This window comes from Onychostoma macrolepis, chromosome 05 (genome assembly GCF_012432095.1).
Source record: "Onychostoma macrolepis isolate SWU-2019 chromosome 05, ASM1243209v1, whole genome shotgun sequence".
Lineage (NCBI taxonomy): Eukaryota > Metazoa > Chordata > Actinopteri > Cypriniformes > Cyprinidae > Onychostoma > Onychostoma macrolepis.
The window spans coordinates 6,793,672-6,810,465 of NC_081159.1; the positions used below are offsets into that span (position 1 = coordinate 6,793,672).

Below are 16,794 nucleotides of genomic sequence, written 5' to 3' on the forward strand. Positions count from 1 at the left end.
CAAAATGTAAAGTGTCCATTTTCAGTGCCAGACAGGCACAGTAAATATTCTCTCCCTCAGCTCTCCATATAAAACATTATTAGACATAATTTAGTCTAGACTCTGGACAATACCCCAAATGCAGTTCATGAAGTTGACCAGCAGATGGACAGTGTCCCCCATAAAGATATTATGATGCACAGATGAAAACGCGAAATATTATTCAATTATTTCAAGAATTAGTCACATTTTACCATATTATTCCTCACTGTATGTGTTTCCAATAAAAGGTGAATATAATTATTTCAGAGATGTCTTTTCAAAGATGTCAAGTTCACCTAATGTATCAAACATAAATTAATCTAAAATTAAACTGCAAGAATTTCTCGCTTGTGTTAATCTGAAGGGAAAAAAAGTCATATACATCTGGGAGACATAACTCAGATTAAAACCTCATTGTTTCTGCTTACTAATTTCAGTTAAATTGGCTCAAATTTAGTAGAGATATTCATGCTGCGACATCAATATAGAAAAAAAAACTATTAGAATAGTTTCAACACTCTTAAAAATGAAGGTGCTTCACGATGCCATAGAAGAACCTTTTTGTCTAAACGGTTCCATAAAGAACCTTTAACATCTGAAGAACCTTTCTGTTTCACAAAAGGTTCTTTGTGGCGAAAGAAGGTTCTTCAGATTATAAAAAGGTAAGAAAGAGATGTTCTTTAAAGAACCTTTGACTGAATGGTTCTTTGTGGAAACAAAAATGGTCCTTCTATGGCATCCCTGTGAAGAACCTTTTAAGCACCTTTATTTTTAAGAGAGAAGGTCATTAAATAAATTTAACATGAAACTACATCAAGAAAAAAGCTAAAACTCTATGAATCTTAAAAGAGCTAAAAAACCTTTTAATATTTTTAATAACAGCTATTTAAATGCTTGCATAAGTTCCCATGCTTTTACTATGCATACATAATAAATTATTCAAGTTCAAGAGCTTATGGGTATTTCCCAATGCCCCAGTTTTCTACTTGATCATTTTGAGTTACTTACACTTAAAATCTTTGATTTATTTTTAAGCCAAAGAAGTTCCAGGAATAATTCCTTAGGAATTAATTTTGTGACCGTTACAAATACATTATATATAGTATGACTGTAGTATGAATGAGACCTGAACATACTACATTGACCATGTTGGTTGTAGTTCTTACGTATTTTACGAGGTGGCTAATTTGTACGAATTCGGATCTCACTAGTAACAAATTCATACGATTTTTGCTAAATCGTACGTTTACATTTACATTTATGCATTTGGCAGACGCTTTTATCCAAAGCGACTTACATTGCATTCAAGTTATAGTTTTTACATTTTATCAGCTCTTGCTTTCCCTGGGAATCGAACCCATGATCTTGGCGTTGCTAGCGCCATGCTCTACTATTTGAGCTACAGGAAAGCTTTCTACGTATTTTACGAGTTGCACAATTCGAATTAATTTGTACAAATGACCTACACTTAACCTCACCCCTAAACCTACCCATCACTGGGGTTTAGACTAATCATACAAAATCGTACGAGTGAGTTCGTAGGAATTCGTACGAATTAGCCACCTTGTAAAATACGTACAAATTGGTCGTGAGATAGCGTTGGACATACAGAGCCAGATGCATCATATTCACAACTCTTCTCCCATGTCCATTCAATGCGCAGTTCAGAATCTCATTGGAAGCATTAGCTAATTTGGGATCTTTTCACCTAACCGTTTATACTGTTTTGAAGCTATATTGTAGGGAAATTTACTATAATGAATTTTCATATCTGAATTTTCAGCAGCCCACTCCAGTCCCCAGTCTTCAGTGTCACACACTCTTAAAAATAAAGGTGCTTAAAAGGTTCTTCATATCGATGCCAGAAGAACCATTTTTGGTTCCACAAAGAACCATTCAGTCAAAGGTTCTTTAAAGAACTATCTCTTTCTTACCTTTTTATAATCTGAAGAACCTTTTTTTGCCACAAATTGCCACTTTTGTGAAACAGAAAGGTTCTTCAGATGTTTAAGGTTCTTTTTAGAACCATTTATACAAAAAAGGTTCTTCTAAGGCACCATGAAGCACCTTTAGGCCTCATTTACACTAGTGCGTTTTCGTTTTAAAACGCATAACTTTTGCTACGGTTACACCTATCGTTTACACTACACTCTCAGAAATAAAGGTACAAAAGCTGTCACTGTCGCTGTCACCGTTTGAAAAGGTACCGCCCCAGTGACAGCTTTTGTACCTTTATTTCTGAGAGTGTAATCCGGCGTTTTCAAGGTCGAAAACGGAGACTTTTAAAAACGCTGCAGACCCCGTTTTAGTTTGAAAACTCCGGGGTTGCGTTTCAGTGTAAACGGACCAAAACGGAGACTTTTGAAAACGATGGCGTTGCTGCCCACATTCGCTCTGCTTATTCTTGACGACCATGTAAACAATAACATCATTCGACCGCTCCAAGCACGCAGACGCGTCCGCCATCGAAATAATAGGGAATCTACCTATACATATCTATGATTGTACCTGCATGAATGGTCATGTGACATGCGTTTTAGGTTGTGTAGTGTAAACAGAGATCGTTTCTGAAACGCAGCGGAAACACCAGTGTAAACGTTGATCGTTTTCATTCTAAAACGCCGTTTTAAAACGAAAATACACTAGTGTAAACGGGGACTTATTTTTAAGTGCATGATCCTTCAGAACTCATTCTAATAGTTGATTTGGTGCTCAATAAAAATAGTTTTCTACTATGTCCATTACCACCCTGCTGAAAAAACCAATAGAACCCTGCCCAAAACACAATAGAAAATGTAATAGTTTTAATGGTTATAATGGGAATTCTATTGGTTTTAATGGAAACTATAATGGTGTCTACTGGTATGTGATGGATTCTATTGGTGGGATGTTAAATCCTGTTGGACAAATGCCCAAAACACACTACAAAAAGGAATTTTGTAATGGTTTTACTGGAAAAAGCTAATGGTTTATAATGGTATTTTAATGGAAACCATTGTAATTTCTGTGATGGTTTCTATTGGGCTTCTATTGTTTTTTTTAGCAGGGCATAGTAGGACAGTCCTATGTTGTTGTTCTTTTCTTTTCTTTTCTTTTCTTTTCTTTTCTTTGTAAAGTGTAATTTACAGAGTTTATGAGGCTGTTATGCTCTGCTACATACTTTAATATGTAGCAGAGAATATTATATCAAAGCTTGAGACGCATATTGCAAAAGCAACAACATCCAAAAAAAAAACAAAAAACACTGACTTACGGATGTAACACTCCCTGGTCTCCCCTACATAATAAATGTTCAGGAAAATCTTAAATAAATTGATTTTTTCCCCCCACTGAGCTCTGCAGTGAAATGAATACATTTCTGCTCTGCTGTTTCATTCACGCTAGACTAAATCTCAGCTCTGGTGGTCAGTGGTTTGTGCCATTTTAGCAAATGCATATGAAGGCCAAAAATGAGCTATCACCCCCGCGCCTCAAACACTATTATTTATATGATTGTGCAGCGTGTATTGATTTAAAGGAATCAATAGCAAGCACAAGCCCGGCATAGAGAACGGCAGCTGATCTCTTGTGGTGGACTAAAATAACTGCTGCTCAGAGGGAGAAGCTTTAAAGTGCAATATGTTCTATTTCAGAGCTGACGAAACTACATTCTGACAGATCAGAAAACAAATTACAATCACATTCTGAAAGCTTAGAATTTAAAATGACATTTTTTGCAAGTTTGCACATTCAGCCAGTCAAAGACGATCTGATGAAAGCGTGGTTTATTAATTTAACACTAATGAAAGCCATTTTCAAATATTCACTTTTAGTACAACCATTTCTTTGTGAGGAGCTCTGTACGAACCTTTACTGATTTTGATTTGTTGTGAGAGTTTAGCGATTGCTCTTTTTGCGGCACATTGCATATAAACTATCTTCAGAGTTCAGGGTGCTAATTGCTGTAGGCGCTTATGGCCTTGTAGCAACACTGAAAATCAATATCAGTCACCAGAGAGAGAGAGAGAAATGTGTGAGAGAGAGGGAGACAGAGAGAAATGAGTTGAGCTAGAGGATAAGGTTAAAAATAAGCCTGAAAACAAATTACCTGTTGGGTCTTTTCACACTTAGCTCAATTATACTATGTCACCTTCACCTGATAGTCTTGTCACCTGAATTCAACAAGGTAGGAAAATACAATCCCATTACTATCAGCTCTCTCCTGCATTCAAATGGGTCAGAGACCACACTGCAAATATATATATATATATATATATATAACTATTTATTTTTTTTATCTAAGTTTCCTATGCTAGCCTTTTTCTGGCACAAAATAAAAATAAATACATTTAAAACAAAAAAGAAAGGTAATTTTGATATTTTTCCCCATAACATTTCTGAATTAATACTCACTCAGTTCTGTCTATTTGTCTAAGAATTCTGAGTTTACATCTCGCAATTCTGTTTTTTATTTTTCTACCATGGAATTAAAAATAAATAAGGTAATTGTGACTTTCTAACAATTCTGACCTTTTTTTTCTTGCAATTGTGAGTTTGTCTCACAATTCTGACTTTTCTTATCAAAATATCTTTTGTAAGTGTATATCTCACAATTCTGAGTTAAGGTCTCACAGTTCTATCTTTTTTTTCCTCAAAACTGTGAAAATGGTGGAGATGGGCTTCCATGCTTTCTAGTAAAAACCCATAAAAAAGGTTAAATTTACAGTACTTGGAAACAAGTACAACATTGTCGTTTTCAGAGAAATTGAGTTTTTTAAACCCCACTGGCAATTTTTTGTTATTATTATTGTTTTTTAACCCACAACGGCACAACCTCATTAAATTTGATTAGACTTGTGTTTAATGAAACAAGATGAATTAACTTGAGAAACTGAGTCAATTTAAAGTTTAGCTGGTACAACTTGTGAGAACATATCAATTTCAAATTGCTTTAAGTGGAAACCTCATTAGTTTTTATTAGGTTTATGTTATTAAACAAGAAAACACAATTTGCCAATGGCAAACAAACAAGATATTTAAAAAAAAAAAGCAAAAAAACAAGCTGTAATATTTTATGCAGTTAGATTTTCTTGCATTATTGATATTATTACTAAGGTATTTTGCTTGTCCAGTTAAATGCATGTTGTTTTATGCATGCCCATATTTATTTGATGGAAAACAAGACAAAATGCTTCTAAAGGAAAATATATTGTTTATGTGGTTCAGGACCTTCAGAAATTCTGAGCAGTTCAAAAGCTCAATGAACAAGACTGAGAGCTCACCGCCCGTGACTTCAAACACTACTGTTGTAATCCTCATTTAGGAAATGACCCTGAATGACTACCAGAGAAAAGAGAAAATCAATATCTTTGAGCACTGTGTCAGGCAGCCTCTGAACTGCAAAACATGAGGATGAGAGCAGTGGAAACACAAAGGCATTTGAAAAGGAGAGTTTGATCACCCCCAGAGAGCACAACTGAAATCTGATGGTTTTGGGCCTCTTTCTGTCTTGTGAGCTTGTTACTGATGACTGCAAGACTGGAGTCAAATATTGCAATCATCGCATGAGCTGTCCTAAAGAATAAACACAGATGTCCCATCACTACAGTTCCAACCAGACCACTGTGGCAATAGTGACATCCCAATCACATTTCAAAATGGATTCACAAGGCAAACGTAGGGACTCACATCATTAACAGAGCCTAGATCAGTGTAGGTGACAGTTACTGCCTCTGTTGTCCTATTAGCTGCCTCTAAATCCTGTCAATCCTGAGTTCATCCCAAACATCAGATGGTTTATGATTTCTGTGCCACCCAAATGAAACTATAAATCTAAAGCGATGAAAGCTTTATTGGCTGGCTGCAGCATCGCACCCACAATATATTGCTTTATTTTTCTCGATGCGATATACTTTCACAGAACCAGGCTAACAGGGCCGACAGCTTGCAGTGAAATGTTATTCTGTGATTCAAATGTGAATTAGTACAGCAGAATCAATGCATATCATCAGGCCATGGTGCTACAGACGTCTCAGCTGTGCTCTCTGAGATGTTTTTCTTTCAAATGCTATTCATTATGCATGCTCAGTCAACAGCCATGGCCATAGAGCATTTTCAAATGCTAATTGTTGCAGTCGGCTCCAGCGAATCTGTTCGGTGTGAAAGGAAGAGAGAGCTCGAACAAATAATTACCAATAACGATCCTTATTTTTGAATATGCATTTTTATTGGCTGCAATTTGGGGCTTAAGGGTGGCTCCAAGGGGGATTTCGGATGTGAAAACAAAGTACAAAGTAAATCTTCTGTTCATAAACTGAACCAAAAATAGAACACCTTTCTTAAAAATGCTGGTAATGAAGGATACTTCTCTATTTCTTCAGTTCTCTTAAACAAAACATTCACGCTGCGCCTATGGTGAATTGCTAAACAGCATAAATAGTTGTTCACACAGTTTTGATTAGATCTCACTTTGGCTCAGAGAAAAGAGAGCAACGCTCATGAGGATGCAGAGAGATCACTTGGATCATGTTGCTATGACGACGGGGGGAGTGTCAGGTGTGAGAGTGATTAAGGAGATGTGCAGGGCCACATTTAGAGATGCTCCATGTACACGGGGAGACGTGGGGGAACGAAAGCACAAATATGACCGGGAGTCTATTCATCTTGAAATTGGACATGTTTGCTATTCATTTCTGCTCTTTTTTTCATGCATAATGCTGTAAATTGTCCGTTGGTGGATTGATTTACTAGGTTTATAGAACAGATTAGTGTTTTATTTATGGTTTATGTGGGGGAAGGGGATCATTTTGCCACTTTTCATTAGCAAGTTGACAGAAAACATTAGGCAGACACAGTGGATATAAACACGAGACATCTGTAAAAGTGCTATTAATAAGTGTTACGTTATATCCTTATATTTAAACGTTGCAATATATTTGCACCATATAAGTCAGTATTAGAGATTTTGAAATGTATCTCTGTATACAGATATTTAATTGTACATGTTTATTTCCCCTATTTTTTACATTTACATTACCCTTGCCATTATCTAAAACACACTTAAAGTTAAGATCGAAAAACAATAAGGTAACATTCATTCATTTTAATATGTCCTTTGTCGCAAATTTTACAGTATTCACTATAATGACAATCAGCTAAACCAAACCCATGTTTGAACATTTTTAATGCATTTTAATGTCTGCCATTTATCATTTAACAGCCATAATGTGTATATATACAGTATATATATATATATTAGTGGTGGGCATAGATACATTTTTTTAATCTAGATTAATCTCACTGTAATCTTGGAATTAATCTAGATTAATCTAGATTAAAATGGCTCATTTGAATTCTGCCAAGTAGATCAGAATAAGTTCACTACTAGTAGTAAACAACTAGCAGTCATCAAGAAGCAAACATAATATGGTGGTAATTTGTGGTGTCGTGGTAATTAATAGGCTAATTAATTAAATTAAATGATGTAATTTAAAATGACATAAGGTAGCCTACCTAAAGGCTTTTGCGTTTTTTCCCGACATAAAAATAAAGGGGATTTAATATTGATAATAACATTGAAGACATTGTATGATTATTCCTTAAAGATAAGGTTTTAATAGTTTTAGTAGTAGTAGTCTATTATGTTCTGCCCAATGTCTTCAAGTGAAACCGAACTTTTATTTTGACGGGTTGCCTTGAATACCTTTACATTTTCAGTTTTTCTCAAATGAAACGCTCGAATGCTCATGAAGTAACTCTCAGAGCAGTTCTGGAGATGTTGTTCATGTATTTATGTCCTCATTTAGTGAGACCACAGACGTTAATATCACCGCAAGCGTCGTGCGCTTCTGTATGAGTAAACAAACCCGCGCGTCTGCGCCATACATTAACACAGAGACACACAGAAGTCATATTTAAATAGACGTTTTGCGGCTTAATATTTACAAATAGGAGTGGGAGTGTGCTCACTTGTGTGTGCGCTTACGTTTGTTTGTGTGTGCGCGAACCGGGGCAGAACTCCGCTGTGCGCGCGATACAGAGAGCGCTACCATGTAAAGTAGAGACATAAATGACACGCCGTCGTGTAAATAAGATAAATAACATAAGGCTATTTAGTTTGTTTAATAAAAGAACAAGGTATACACCTGTTCTATAGGGAAGGTAACATTGAATGACTTATTTTGTGGTCTGGCGCTATAGAGAAAATAAAATTAAATAAAATCAACTTGACCTTCAAGGGGGGCGGGGGGTGCCCCTAAAATAATGGTAGGGGAAACACTGAGATTTCTATTGGGAAGCTTCTTAAAAATAAATTTTCCCTGAATCAAACCCGGCGGCTTCATAGCTTCATCCATGTTAGCATGCATACACACAGGTTCGAAGACTAGTTCTCGCCCCCTACAGTGCAATTCGGCTAGGTATACATCCGCGCTAAAATATCAAGGTGAAAGTCATCATAGCTTGCGTAGTATAGACCCAGCTCCCAACCCAACTTTGAGAATAGATTAACGGCGATCTTTTTTTTATCGCCCGATAAGAGTCTCACGTTAACGCAGCACGTTAACGCCGATAACGGCCCACCACTAATATATATATATATATATATATATATATATATATATATATATATATATGATTATAATATATAATCATTATAATTTCATTTTTCATACTGTATGATACAATGTTGTAATGCCTAAATTCACTTGTAGCATTATAAATGATTGATTTAGTTTTAAGTGTTTCATTTTCAGTTTAAACGACAGAAAATAGCAAATAATTTTAATATCTGCCATAACATGAAAATAGTATCCATTCCTACGCAGTGTGCAGTATCTGCCAGGCCACGTCAATAGCAATTTATGTATATTTATGATTCAGTTTAACATGAGCATCCCAGGAGATGGTAGATTTCATTGGTTGTTCATGTTTTTGCATAAATATCCATCCAGTGCTGCAAACAAAGGGTTGAACATGCATTTGAGTGCGTTATGAGGGAACGGAATAGATCTGGCTGTCAAGTTCATCTGCAATCAGCCAACCATGTAACATCTTACAAATGCAACTTCAGAAGTCAATCGCTGTCTCAGAAGTGACAAAGAAGTTTTAATATGATCTCTCTGGACCTTAGCCAAACAATTCTGCAGGCTCATCATATGAATACAGGAAAGTACACCCACTCTACTACCACCCATACAGGAGCCATCTGCTAGTGTGGAGAGGGATTGGACTAATGTAACATGCACAGCCCAGGTAACAGTGCTTTTCTTACACAGATATGGAAACATCATAACCTTGCCAAATCCTACTCTTATACCTGTGATCAAATAAGTCTTAAAGCAGGTTTCAGACAGGAGAAAAACGACAATCTCAATAGATTCTCTTCAGACGTGTCAGGGATTGGTTCTGCTCGTCTGTAAAAGCTCCCCTGAAGCCATACTATTAGACCTTTGATAAAGTGGTTCGACAACTCACAATGAATTTGTGATTTATTCAATTTGGCTCAAGGACTCGGTTTTAACAGGAAGCTACAGGATAATGGAAATTGTGCTGATGGGAAATATAAGAAAATTAAATGCCGAAATTCAGAGGAGAGAAAAAAACACTAATACACTTAGTAATCCAAAATTCAAGTCGTTGCATTATTCTCATCAGTCCCTATTGTGACCTCCTATGAAAGTCAGCCCGGCGGACTTGTGGCAGCCCAGCGGACCCTCGCAAGTGATGCATTTAGCCTTGGTCGTGCAGGTGACACACATTATATTCACCGAGGTGCAGTCTCTCTGCTTCAATCTGCTTTTGATGTAATGCAGCTGGCAGCTGGTTCTGGCTCAAGACTCGGCTGTATTCCATTATACATGAGCGGAACACATTAACACTAGGAACAATGACAGCTCAATCCATAATAGAGTGTGTTGAACTAGAAATGTACATTAATGATCAGGCTTTAACTCAGAGCTTACCAGGGCTCGGAGAGCAGAGCAGAGCAGAGCTCAGCAGAAATGCATGGCTGTTTCTTGGTTGAAAATGGAATAGAGACACATAAAAATGAGAGGTTTTTGAAAAGCTTCATTGTCTTTCTGCTTTGGTTTTGACTGCAGAGAATGGTTTACCCAAAATAAATCAATTATTTTAAAAAGAGTGAGAATTCTGTCGTCATTTACTCACCCTCTAGTTGTTCCAAACCTGTACGAGTTTCTTTCTTCAGTTGAACATAAAAAAAAGATATTTCAAAGAAATGAATAGGGACAAGCAACTGTTTGGTCATTCTTTAAAATATTTTTTTCTGTGTGTGTGAGTAGAAATATATTCATACAGGTTTGGAATAACTTGAGGGTGAGTAATTGATCACAGAATTAAACAAGGGGCAGGTGAACATAATAACAATTTTAACAAACGGGTAGCTAGCAGGAACATAGGAAACAGGACCAAACACAGGAAAATCAAGAACAGACCAACTAAAATTCCATAGAGTAAGTGTACAACAACAACAACAAAATAAAGCATGACAAAAGATTATTACAACATATTGATTTAAAATGTGCTTTAAAGTAAAATATAATTTGGCATTATACAAAGTGCATGTTTAAAAAGCAAAAGTGTGTTATAAAACATAGTCATGAAATTGTACTCTATATGACAATGATTGTACTAAAAACAGAAAAGGTTTCCTTTGCTTTTTTGAAATGTTTCATGTACAGACGACAACATTGTCACACGGATCCACAATAACAGGGGCGTCCAGTCCTGTTCCTATAGGGCCACTGTCCTGCAGAGTTTAGCTGCAACCCCAGTTTAACACACCTGAACAAGCTAATCAAGGTCGTACTAGAAACGTCCAGGCAGGTGTGCTGTAACAGTATCGTTTAGAAAATATAAGAGTTATTTTCTGAAAACAGTGTTGTGTAAACATACATTTAAGTGGCCTTTTATGTCATTAATATTGTATTATCTGCAAGCAGGGATTTTTAAGATTTAAAGTACACTCCAAGTGCCCATGCAGTACAATTAATCACAGTTCTGTTTCACAAGGATTATCTTGCTATTATATTTTCATAAATATTTGAAACGCTTTGCACTGTATCCATTATTTGTCTCATCAAGAGCTTTTCTGCCATTATACTTTATGATACCCTGTTAACTATATACTGAAAAATGGAAAAAGTAAGGTACTCTAAAAAGAGCTGGGGTTCCTTTCTCTGCCAATTATATACAAAGCTCTGGCTGTTTGACCCACACCACTCTGACACCCACCCGGATCCAAACAACCTGTCTAAGGCTTTTCTTACCGCCTTTAATGCTTTCACCGAGAAGCAAGAGAATTGAAGTATTCAGGAGAAATGGGAGTATTGAACAAGACTTCTTGTTTACACTTGACTTGTGAGAGGATCGTAAGTGAAAGCTTCTCATCCTTCATCCACCCAATCTATTCACACAACACAATTCTGCTAGTGACCTTTCTGTTCAGAACCTCCAACAACGAGGATAATTGGCTGCGTCGCAAGCTACCTTGGACTATGCACAACATAAAAATGATGTACTCTTCAAAACAATGCAATTTGCTGGTTATGTTACGGCTGATGTTTAATTTTGCACATTTCCATGCTCAGACAAAAAGAAACACTGGTTGCTCCTCTTGTTTCTTAAAATTCGTATTTCCTTCTTTTAAAGTGTTGATGGCTCCCAGGCTTTTAGTAACAACAGCACTGGGGCATGTCGCACTCACTTATGGAGTGTTTTATGATTAATCGTAACCAACACAAAGTCTCTGTTGTCAAATCAAAGCTAAATGTAATTTTGTGAATGCTAGCGTTGTTTATGCCTTAACCCCTCTTCGATCCATGTTTGAGTCCATAAAGGCTGACACATTATTGCTGTTTTCCTCTGTCTCTTTTTTATGTCTCTCAGCATTTCTTCTTTAAACTCTTGTGAAATGATGGGGGGTCTGTGCTTGTGCAGGCTGGCTGCTGTGGTTAGCTTGTTTAACAGCTTCAAGGCATACTGCGCTCCAGTGAGCTGTTTCTTAGATGAACAACTGACAGACTTGTTCAGACCCTACAGTACAGTCAGTCTAAAATAGAGCAGAGTTGTTACCTGAGATTAAACACAATCTATCAACCGCCTGTGGAAAATGATAAAGTCTGAAGCAGACTCCACAGATGGTTCAAAAGTCTGGTAGAGTTTAGAAGTTAACTTTTTTTTTTTTTTAATTTTTTGAACGTATTTGTTACTTTGATAATAAAGCTGCACAGTTATTGCGGGTAGAAAGTGTTCATCTAAAACATGGTAGCAAATATTCCAATTTTATTTGTATAGTGCTTCTTACAGTGTACATTTATTTGAAGCAGCTTTTCAGAAAATATTGATGTTACTGTTTATTATATCTTGATAAGTTCATGCTGTTGCATTTAGCAGATCAGAGAAAAATAAATTACTCCTTCTCATGTCTAAAGTTGGCTGTCCCGTCAGGTTGCACCTTCTGCAGATCATTTGCTTTTACCCTATAAAGTCTATACTGCATCATATTGATAGGAAAAATCCCTAAGGCCTCTAAATGATCAACATGATCAAATAATATGACAAATAAACATGATAGTTTATTTTTAACGAGTAAATGACCTATATAATTGTAAAAAAAAAAAAATGGTTGTGTTTCCTGTGTCTTTCTGCTGTGAAAACTTTACTGATTTTTATAAGTATATGTAACTTTTATATTGTTAATATTATTTCAAGATGGACCAAAGCAGCTTAGGTTTACTTATCCATACATCATTTTTAGGAAAAAAAAATAAATAAAAATAAAACAAATAGTTAAAATGTATGAAATAAAGCCAACAAGCTTTTGAAGAATGTTTATTTGTACATCTCCCAATCATCATTACCTTATATGTTTTGGCCCACACATTAAAAACCACAGATTGATAATAAAACTAAGCCTTTAAATCTTACTAAGACATGTTTTTGGGAGAAAAAGAGTATTTAGTTATTGAAAACTAATATTTATATGCATTTTGTGTAAGTAGTCTGCTATAATGTTTTAAAGATCTCATTGTATTACATTAGCATTCAGACTTTCATTTTACATTTTGGCCATATAAATATCAGCAACTGCACCAAATTACATATTTTTTGCCCAATTTGGGCCTCTGAATAAAAAAAAGATTTTTCTTTAAAAAAGAAAAGAGTTTTTGTTTAGTTTAAAAAAACCAAAAAAAAACCTAGCATTAAACTGAAAATGCTTTACCCACCATTATGTTGCTCGAATCCCAACTGATGGTTTCCTGGGGAAATGAAATATCAAAGCTGCTATTTCCATGCAATAAAAATGTAAATTATAATCACTGGCTGTCAAGTTCATCTGCAATTATGTTTGGTTTACTAAAGATTTAAACATGGGTCTCATGGATTCAAAACAAAACCTGTGCCACTAGACTTCTTTATGGAAGGCCGTTTCTGCACCGGAGTAAAAAAAGTGACTTTATATCTCCCAAATGTGAATTTATATCTCACAGTGTGACTTTATATTTCATGTCTGTTACTTTGTTTCTCGTAATTGCAACTTTATATCACCCAGTGTGACTTTATAGCTTACAACTGCGATTTTCTAGCTTGAAATGACTTTTTTGTACGTTTCTTTGTTTGTTTGTTTTGAGTGAAAACAAGCTTTCATATATCTTACACTAAATAATTATTTTTTAATTTATTTTATTTTATTTTTTCTTTGGTCATGTTTTATTTCACTTAAGGTACCGATTTAGCCAGGGCTGGCACTAGTTCCCACTCAAAATACTGTAAAAATAGGTCTCTATGTCTTCAATGTGCTCCCAAAGCAATGTCAAACTCTTTCATCTCCATCTCAAAACAACAGTACAAGGTTAATAAACCAACTAATGCTATGAGGCTAATTCAAAAAGTCAAGCTCTCGACCTAACCAACACCTCATCCACTGGGAGAAGTCGCATTAATCTGCTCTTTTGTAAGTTGCCAGTGCCTTCATGTCCTCAGCAGCAATGCACTGTGGGTAAGGAACGGAACCAGAGTGAGGTTCTTGTTTGGTTACTGGATTAGAGAGAGGCAGATGGTCCCCACAGTCAGATCTGGACCGCCATCCTCCTCTTCTTGGCAGCAAACATGACAGCCTATGACTCAAGCCACGGCGCATTTGGAGCCGCGTGTACGTGTTGAGTTAACGGAAAGGTTTCAATGACTAATTTAGATTTGCAATTAAAATTGGAGATACTGCGAATGAGCAGTCAGTGTGGAAAGACCTTATAAATATTAAAGAGGCCTGTTAGTCATTCTAAAATATAACAAGTTCACTTCTTGTTATTTCCAGCAAGCTAAAGTCTGAACATACGGATGTGCTATCGGTTTCCCTGAAGAACAGCATAATGGAGGCAAAGGTCTTTTTAAAATATTGCTATAGTATTACTATGAAGCCTTTTTACTACTAAGAACAGAAAACTAAGCTCAGTAAGAACTTACAAGTTGAGGAATTGAAAGTAGCAGTCTCTGATCTCCATTAAAGGGATAGTTCGGCCCCAAAAGGAAATTCTGTCATCATTTACTCACGCTCATGACATTCCAAGACTTCTGTTCTTCAGCGGAACACAAAAGAAGACATTCTGAAAAAGCTTTTTGTAAAAGTCAAGTGTTGTTTTGAATGCCAATGGCTTTCACAGAAAAAAAGAAAGCCTTGAATGACATGAAGGACAACATTGAGACCTTTTAATACATGGACAAAAAACACTGAAATATTTTACAAAATATATTCTTTTGTGTTCCAACAAAGTAAGGCAGTATTAAAAAGACATAAATGTTACTAAAGAATGACATAAATTTCTTTCTTATTTATTTATTTATTTATTTTCTTTTTGGATGAACTTCCCTTTAGGAAAACCAGGTTATGTTAAAAAGTGATGATAATAATCCAGAGAATTAAAATTCTGTGAGCATTAAAAAAAAAAAATCTTCACATTTTTGTATAAGTTTAATACAAAACAAAATGTTGTTTGCTGGTTTTTCCCATTTGTATAAATACATGTAAAATTGGTTTACACCACATATAAACATATTGATTAGATAACCTACTGAAAATAGTGTACACTGCAAATGTACAAGAGCACAGGGCTTAACAGGGCTACACCTGTTATTATTGAGGCCTGGAAATGGTTTGCTTCTTCCTTCTTTTTTCCCTCTTTCTCTACATGCATCAGACTGTTAAAAGATGTCTGTTGCTTCCATTTTCCCTGTTTGCTATGTTTGTAACCGATATTTGCATTATCTTTGTTATGCTTGAAAAACGATTAAAAAAAAAAACTCAACTTTTAGACGGAAGCATGAGAGAATGAGACCATCTCTCTGTCAAAATACTACAAACAGAACAGCTAGTCATTGTGTGTTGTTATTGATACTGGGATTTTTACAGCACACAATGGAACCAAAGATATCTTAGAACTTATCAGTTAAAGTCTGCTTTACTCTGAAGACATCACACACTGTAAGACATTTCAAGCGGTTTCAACTAATTATTATTTAGTAACTACTTCCACAGAAATTTTACGCTCAGTCAATTTCTGACTTCAAAGTGTTATCTGAATTGTTATTTTGCAGTTGGTTCAACCTTTGCTGAACTAGTTTTATAGTCATTCATAAGATTGATTATTTGGGCATTCACGAGACTAGAAACGCCGTGTAATCCGCCCCGTTTCAAAAGAGACACCGTGGCTTGTTGTTAGTCACGTTTAATGTCGTCTTTTTACTTAACGGGTCAATTGCAACAGTTTATACAAGCAAAAACACATTCAGCACGCCCATGTTAACTTCAAATGAGCGCATTACTGTGGTTTACATTAAGTTACACGTTTCATAAGGTTCCGGTTAAATCGTATTAAGCATAATGGTGAAAGATCGCGCGATCTCTTCATTATGTTTTCACGTCACGGAAACACACACACACACACACACAAAATCATTCAACACGCCAAAATTAGCTAAAAGTCATTATAGTAACACAGCTTTTGATATTAAGTGCTGTATGGATTAAACAAGGTGAAAGACCATTCCCTTTACTTAAATTTCCCTCAGATAGCATACAACGCTTAGATGTTTTTATATATGTTGTAGGTTTATATATAAATATATACTTTTAAATAAAACATTACACCGTTTAAATAAACGTTTTGATCAATTCAGTCTAAGGTTAAGTACCCTGTACAAATATTTATTACTTGACTACCTGACGCCTGAAATTGACATAGGGCCTACACTGTCTTATATGCACTTTTCTTCGGATATACAATTCATAAAACACTTTCTAAATGTCCTCTAAAAAAAGAATCGAATATGTTGCATGGTTTTCTCGTTAAATTTAGTCTAAAAAAAACAACAACAACAAAAACATTTATTTAGTGCAACTTACCTGGCGCGTGAACTTGACAAGATGGCGGCGCTGTTTCTCCCGCGAAGTCACTCAGGCGTTGGATTTGTTTTTATTATAGTCAACATTTTGCATTCTGAATGTTGACTGGATTTGAAAATAACAATTAATTTAATGTTTTTAATATATATTTGTGCTGACTTAATATAATGTCTTCTCAACTAAGCCCAAGCAATAAAATTAGTTAAACTTAAATATTTTTGCCCTTCCAACATTTTGTTAATTGGATTTTTTATTGGATTTTCATAGTATATGTTGCAAGTAGCAGAGTTATAACCCTCTGGATGTTTACTTGAAAACCTGATGCATCACCAAGCTATCACAGCCACATACAATCATGTATAAGAATGATAAAT

At 35.6% G+C, this 16,794-nt stretch overlaps 1 protein-coding gene across 1 annotated transcript in view; it reads right to left on the minus strand.

Annotated features, from left to right (window-relative positions):
* Window positions 1–16,448, minus strand: part of LOC131541190 (uncharacterized) — a 34,098-nt gene extending 17,650 nt beyond the window's left edge. Inside the window, exon 1 of the mRNA XM_058776783.1 lies at window positions 16,421–16,448. The gene's annotated coding sequence lies outside the window, so the exon portion shown is untranslated. The remainder of the gene's footprint in view (window positions 1–16,420) is intronic.
* Between the last annotated feature and the right edge of the window lie 346 nt (window positions 16,449–16,794).